At 41.0% G+C, this 7,803-nt stretch overlaps 1 protein-coding gene across 3 annotated transcripts in view; it reads right to left on the bottom strand.

Moving 5' to 3' along the window:
• The window catches only part of rab3ip (RAB3A interacting protein (rabin3)), a 20,141-nt gene extending 13,698 nt beyond the window's left edge, over positions 1 to 6,443 (bottom strand). For 2 of the 3 annotated variants that reach the window (XM_028570419.1, XM_028570421.1), the window contains exon 1: positions 6,307 to 6,443. The gene's annotated coding sequence lies outside the window, so the exon portion shown is untranslated. The remainder of the gene's footprint in view (positions 1 to 6,306) is intronic. The other variant, XM_028570420.1, reaches the window with a different exon arrangement.
• Positions 6,444 to 7,803: the final 1,360 nt, after the last annotated feature.

The raw sequence follows: 7,803 nt of genomic DNA, 5'->3' as shown, positions 1-7,803 counted from the left end.
CTCACAAAAACTTGCGTCACTCCCTGAGTTTATTTAAAGATCCAGCTGAAGAACGAGGTTTGTGTTGTGTTTTTATGTCAGTATCATTATGTCAAAGTCACACCTTCTTCTGTCTTTGAACGTCTGCAAGCAATCCTAAAACATGATGCTTGTTTGGGATGATTGATCCGTCACAATTAACATCCGGTCGCATCATTGTTTTGGTCCAAGTCTCCTTGTTGTTGTGTGAAATGACACTGCTGGTGCTTTCAAGGACAACCAGACAACAGACTTTGCAGGACAGCAACCTATTTTCAAATTGCTTGTAAAATGTCTTAGCTGACCTAATTTTCAGTTTGCAAATTCAGTGAAAAGGTACAAAGAACAAAACTGTGTGCTTCGTTGTTGTCCAAAAACTATTAAAACACATCAACGAGCCTGTGACCTGTTTTTTTTTATTACCATGAACACACACAGACACACACACAGACACACACACACACACACACACACACACACACACACACACACACACACACACACACACACACACACACACCGCACTTTAGTTTATTTTGACTCAATCCCACCCACAGCGTTCTGCTGCCACAAATACTCACTAGAGCACAAAATGTGGATTAATCTGCTGCTGAAAATAGTCCCCAACAAGTGCACCATTTCTCCTATTTGTTTGATTTAAAACTGCAGTGATTAGAAAAGTTGGAAATTGGCAACATTATGATTTAAATGAGAAACTATGTGAACAAAGAATATGCGTTACAAGATGCTCGGCGGACACGTGGCAGAGGTTAAAATAATGGATAAATACACCAAAAACTAAGCTAAACTTTAACTACAACTCTAACTCGCACAAGTCAATGTATAGGTATTAAGTCAGACACAGACAGACAGACAGACAGACACACACACCTGACAGGTGAAACCCCACCCGCATCAAACCAACCGGTCGTGCTCTTCCCCCCTCTGCATGTTCCCATGGAGACCAGTCCCGGAGAGACCGTGGTAACCTGACGCGCTGAGGGATGCTGGGAATTGATCCAGTTACTCCAGCCGCCTGGTAAAGGCTCAGCCCGTGTGGAGAGGGTTTACAACGCAGCTTACGTGATCCGAAACACTGACAACAACTCAACCAAAGAGCTGAACTGACTGACGTTTCCAAATCTGGCTTCTGCTTTTGAAGAAGTACCAAAACACATTTGTTATATTGGGAGCTTGCCCAATATATATTATTTATTGAAAGCATTATCTGTTAATAAATTCATTTGTTGATCTAACCACGTAACGGTTTGTGGCTACTTGGGAGATGGGGAAGATGGGGCCTTTCCATGTTGCGTCCTAGGCACCCCTAGACTGGGGCGTAACATGAATGGGGGCTCGTTCCGTCTTCTTGTCGCGCTTTGTTTCCGGGTCTGTTCGGTCGGTGAGTGTTGGTTTTCTCTGGTTGGCAGTTTTTTGGTGTGTGGGGGGAATTATGGAGTTTTCACTGGATGGTTTTGTGGCTAGTCCTTCTTTGGCTAAAATCGAAACGTGCAGGAATAAAGACCTGTTGGTTAGAGGTCGACCGATTCATCGGTTTTGCCGATTAATCGGCACCGACAGTTGATTGGTGGAAAAATCCATGGCGATAGTTTTTCCTGGTTTCGTCCGTTGCTGGAGCGGCTGAGAAGCGCACGCTGTCATTCATTACACAGTAGGCTACACGAGAGCTGAGAAGGGTCTGCTGGCATCATGCATTACAATAGCGGCCTCTAGAGGCGAAATAAAAACTATCACTGATGTCTCCTGTTGTTTATTTTCGACACGTGTTACTGCGTGTTTGTTTGCTTTCAAGGCTGAGATGACGCTAAACATTAGGCTAACTAACCTCAAGCGGTTAAAACACTGACAAAAATGTCCGACCCAAATAGTCCACGATCCGTCTAATGGTTGCCGCTGGAGAATTGAGATGTGTAGAATCGACAGCGCATTCATTTTAAAATCCTCAGCGGAGGAGCCTCAACAACTGCCCGAAAGCACGGTGTTATATGGTGGAGAGAGATAGAGAGGGACTGAAGAGAGAGAGCTTTATATGGTGGAGAGAGATAGAGAGAGACTGAAGAGAGAGAGCTTTATATGGTGGAGAGAGATAGAGAGAGACTGAAGAGAGAGAGCTTTATATGGTGGAGAGAGATAGAGAGAGACTGAAGAGAGAGAGCTTTATATGGTAGAGAGAGTTAGAGAGAGACTGCAAGAGAGGGAGCGCCCAGCAGCGCTAGAACAAAGCCGTGACTCATTGAAATAAAACGTGTTTTCGCCGATTCATCTTTAGAAATGCGACTGTAGCGAGCATGTCACTATCACTAACGTTATCCACATTTATATTTACACGCAACAAAGGATATATCCAGCTTCAAAAAAGTCTAAAAGTCGGAAGTTAGAATGAATGCATTGTGCAAAGAGTGGTTGCTATGGAGACGATACACAGTGTTGAGTTCCGTTGCTCTGATTGGTTGTAGGTCTATCCAATGAATGCAGATGCATTTTTTTTCCTGGTTCGGTTGGAACACACCCCATAATCACAGCCCAATGGAGCGGTTTCAGACTCACATTGTGACTAGAATCTGAGTCGGACCACGTCAGGCTAGGTCTACAGAGAAGATTGGCGTCACTGTTTTGAGATTTGGCATACATTTGGGCCTTTTTTGAAGAAATGTAAATAGTTTGTCCTTTATATGAATTATAATGCTCATTATGTTTATTTTTGCACTGGATGACTCCAAATATGTAGGAAAACTGTTTTAGACAACACACATGCTTGTGTAGCATTGCTGTGGGTGTAATATCAATAAATATGACATTATTATTTTCATTATTGGCAAAAGCGTCTGGACTTTTTTTGAAAAAAATTATGTATTATGTCAACTGTTTTATCCAGTATCAATTCTAAATACTATCGGTCGATTAATCGGTTATCGGCAAATACGGCCCAACCTAACTATCGGTATCGGTAAAATCCACTATCGGTCGACCTCTACTGTTGGTGTTGGCAAAGTATTACGATGTACATGTGTCTTACAGCATCAATAAAGCGGAGCTTAAACAGTTGCTGTGTGCAGAGTTGGTGGAGCAGGGTGTCCTATCTGACCCTGCTGCTGACGTGGCTGTTGCTGCCGCGGGTGATGCGGCGGGTGACGCACCGACGGCGGAGGTGAAAGCAGCGGGGGCTGCTGGCATGTTCGCTGCTGGTGTTGAACATCAGCCGGTCACGGATCCTCTCATGGGTAACATGACCACAGAGGATCTCCGCATAGCCCTCCAAATAAAGGAGGTAGAGACCAAAAACAGACAGCTAGAGGTGCAGGCCATGCATCTGTGCGTCAGGGCTCTCGAGCTGGAAAGAGGAGCACCTGTAGTCTCCACCCCGATGTCTCCTCTTGACCGCAGTGCTGTTTCTGCTCCAGCTTTTGATATCAGTAAGCACATTGCTTTAGTCCCTCCATTTCGTGAGTCCGAGGTTGACTCATATTTCAGCGCTTTTCGAGCGGATAGCTGCCGCCCTAAGTTGGCCCAAAGAGTTTTGGTCCCTTCTCCTCCAGTGTAAATTAGTGGGGAAAGCTCAAGAGGTATGTGCCAGTCTATCTATTGAGGATAGTCTTGACTATAAAATCTTGAAAAAGACTGTGTTGCAGGCCTATGAGTTAGTCCCCGAAGCATATCGACAAAAATTCACAAACAGTGAGTAAACTGCTAACCAGACGTATGTTGAGTTTGTGTGTGACAAGAGCGTTTTGTTTGACAAATGGTGCCAAGCCTGTAATGTTAAAACTATGGCGGAAATCAGAGAGCTTATTTTACTCGAGGAATTCAAAAAGTGTTTACCAGAACGAATTGTTGTCTATGTGAATGAACAAAAAGAATCGTCGGTAACAAAAGCGGCTGCGTTGGCTGATGAATTCATTCTGACTCCTAAAAGCGTTTTTTCTGTGCCGCCACGTGTTACACATGCAGTGCCTGAGCGTAGAAATTGTTCACCAACGCTGATGCGTAAAAGCACTTCACCAGCTGCGGGTGAGGGCCGCGGTTGTTTTTATTGCCATGAGCTAGGCCATTTGATTGCTGTCTGTCCGGTTCTTAGAGGTGGAGGTTGATCCTCGTTTTAAGCCTTTTGTTTCGCCCGGATAAAGTCCCGGTAACTATCCGTCGAGATACCGCCGCCTGTTATTCATTCATGCTGGCTAGTGTTTTGCCTCTCTCAAATGAAACGTCGTGTTCCTCCAATTTGAGAGTGTGGGGAATTAGAAATTAAAATGAGTGAACTTAACGTCATTTTGCCTCTCCGGGAACCATCACCTTATCGTGGTGGAGAGGTGTCCCTATGAACCTGAGGGCAGTGTTGTCTGGAGCTGTGTGCTCCTGGTAGGGTCTCCCAAGGCAAAGTGGTCTCAGGTGAGGGGCCAGACAAAGAATGGTTCAAAAACCCTATGAGCCAATGTAGAAGAGGTGAAGTTACCCTGCTTTTTTTTTTGGTTCAACTTTCAAATGTGAGGTTTTGCTTTTGCAAGCTCTTGAAAGATATAACTTTGGGCTCTAGGAAAGTTGTGATAAGGATTTTTCACTTGACCCAAAAGTAACACAGATGGTTCCATGAAACGCCCTTCACAAGTCAACTTAAGGATCGGTTCACTATCGTTGACTTTTGGGTGTTTTATTTAATTTTATAGAATTATTTTGACTAAACTTTGACAGTCTGTGATTACCCATCCACATCCTCTGATCTTAAATATTAGTCGAAATAATTCAAACTTTCTGCTTTTTTTAAACTCAAAAATTTGATGTAATTTTAATGTAGGCTACATGAGGTTTATTGAACATAAAATCCAGAAAATGAGTGTAAAAATAGTGGTAATAAGTTGGTGTTTACTGGTGGTAGTACGAAAAATAGCGCAGAAAAATTCTACAAAAACATTGAAAAGAGACAAAAATGTTTTTTTTTTTTTAAAAGTGGCTTAATAATTCACAAAAAAGTCAAGTGTCAAATAAAAGTGTACATTTTCAATTTGGTGTGCAAATTCTCCTGTTTTTAAATGCATTACTCATTTTCGTACAAATAGCATGGTAAACATTAAAACATACAAAAACAGAAAATATTGGGGAATCAGAACATACATATAAATAATTTAATAAAAATGTTATATTGCGTTACTATACATAGATTCAGGGTGTTAATAGCTTCCTTGTTTCTAGAATATTAGGTTTGATGTAATGGAAAGTTTGATTTCATTTCCAAAAATGTAAAATGATATATGATTAGAAGATTTAGATACATGAATATGAAAGGCTCCAAGTAATTAGATCAAACTGATCATGTAGTATTGATTTGCTGTGCTAGCAAAGTAAGAAAAAAGCCATTTTCATAGGAAAGGGAAAATTCGAAGTCATTATTTTGGGAAATAAATGTAACGTTACAGACATCTTGCCAAAAATACAAGAGTGGGGACATGACCATAAAAGATAACATAGCTACATCTTTTGGAATCATTTGACAAAATGAGCAGACCACGTCAATGTTCTTATATATATATATATATATATATATATATATATATATATATATATATATCGTAAGGATAAAAACGATGAATTGTATCTCAAAGCACCTGTTTCAGGGCGCAGTGACAGCTAGCCGTGGCTAGTAAATATGAAATGTTAATATGTAGGCTAACATGCTACTTAACAGGGAGGGCTAACATTAAAAAGAAAAAAAGAAAAAATAACGGCTGTTGTCTGACACTGCACGCATGAAAGATTCATGGAAGCAACATCTTTGCGGTCTGCCAGCTTCGTTGCTAACGTTATATCAAGCTCAGGGTGCATTAGATGAGCCAAGATTATCAGGCTCATTCAGAGGCGAGATATTAGCATATGTTAGCTGCAACGTTTATGTCAGAAAGACCGTAATAACGAGGGGAAAACCCTGCTTCCATTATCGGCCACCGCACAAACCCGATCCAGGGCTGGCTAATTCCACTAAAATGAATAGAAACATAGGGATGTACCGTGAATACACATGACTTCAATAGCAGCAAGCATGCTTAAACACTGCCAGTGCGTATGTGTGGTGGCTTGGGTGCGAGGAAATGGGAGGAATCGTGCGACAGACGGCTCAGTGTCCGACAATGGGTGCATTTCACTTAGCTGATGGTGCATCTATGTGTAGCTGGCTAGGCTAAGATAGCTAGCGGGATAATAACCAAGTTCCCCTAACTAACTTGGCTTAGAATAATAACAGCAACTGTAACGTTAATAACACGTTAGGTGCGGACTCACCAGACCTCTCTTTGGACAGCAGCCGGGCAGGTGGATCTTCTTACTCCCGGTAACGTGCAAAACCAACCGTCAAACAAACAAAACGGACAGACTGGAGCGGTTGTTGACGCAGACCGGAGGTGCGTTTAGGGACAACTGGGAAACTAGAGCATCAGCATCGCTTTATTTTTATGCTTGCAAATAAGACGGTTGTCAGACATTGATGTGAATTGCAGTTTCTGCTGTGGTTGTCCAGAAACGGTTTCATATTTATTTTTGGCATTGCCAAATTGTGAAGTTTTTATGGCATTGGCATATATTACTTATCCCTTGTAACTCATTAAGAAATTAACGTAATGTCCCTTATTTCTCTTCAGTAGGGGTTCTGTGGAGACTTTGCTGCAATAAGAAACACCTCTCAGTATAAAGCATTTTAATTTAACAACACTACATCCTCCAAAATTAGCCTACAATAAAGTTAATTCAACACCTCTAAAGGTGCCTATATTTTCCTTGATATAATTACTCCTGTATTCTCCTCCTTTATTGGTTTACATTTTGGCAAATTGGCGCCAATTAAAAGTATGCAGAATGAGTTATTATTAGCTCCTGTTTGCAGTGTACCCTTGGCTGTAGGCTACAGACAACTATCACTGTTGATAAGTTTTTGAATCTGAAGAAAATGTAAAACTGGAAATAAAGGAACGAGCTACCAGGCTGCAGCCAGCAGGGGGGGCGCCAAACAAACAAATATGAGCGTTTAACTCATTGTCAAGTGATCAAGTACATTCTCTTCTTCTCTGCACTTTGTACTTAACATTAGCCAAATGTATGTATCAGTTTATTTAACGTGTTTCATTGGTAACTTATTATGTGCACTTGTGTCTCGGAGGCAACAGCTTTGTCTCATTAGCTCAAGATAACTTACCTTAATTATCCAATTTTCTCAAGATATTGCATTGTGTTTCTGTGGTGGTACGCAATTATTATTAGTTTGGTCAAACCTGAGCTAATGGTTTAATATAAAAATGATTAAACCATTTTCTTTTGACACTGTTACTGCCTCGGATGGGCAATAAAGTTTATTCTATTCTAAGTATTCAGATCCTGTATTAAAATGCAAAACCTCAATGTAAAAAAAAAAAAAACTCTATTATAAGTATAATTCCTGCATTTTAGTGTGCAAGTAATATCAGCAAAATATACTTAAAGCTTTAGTGTGTAACTTTCTGATATTAATGAACGTCCGTTACATTCAAGCCGTTGCCAAATGAGCTGCTACAAAGCTAATTAAGACTATCAGTTCAGAAGATCGTGGCGTCCGGTGACTTTCCCGCGTAGAAACTGTGAAGATAATGACCTCTTCTGAAGAGTCCATCATGATTTGTTTTTTTTAACAGTTTTTGCCAATTGCTTACACACTGAAATCAAAAGTATTACACAATTATCAAAACCTTACACTCAAGGAGCCAATCATTGGCCTGGAAGTGCACCACTATAAGCACAAAGTCAGCCTCA

This window comes from Perca flavescens, chromosome 23 (genome assembly GCF_004354835.1).
Source record: "Perca flavescens isolate YP-PL-M2 chromosome 23, PFLA_1.0, whole genome shotgun sequence".
Classification (NCBI taxonomy): domain Eukaryota; kingdom Metazoa; phylum Chordata; class Actinopteri; order Perciformes; family Percidae; genus Perca; species Perca flavescens.
The sequence above is the reverse complement of the archived record's forward strand: the minus strand, read 5'-3'. Positions and strand labels throughout refer to the sequence as shown.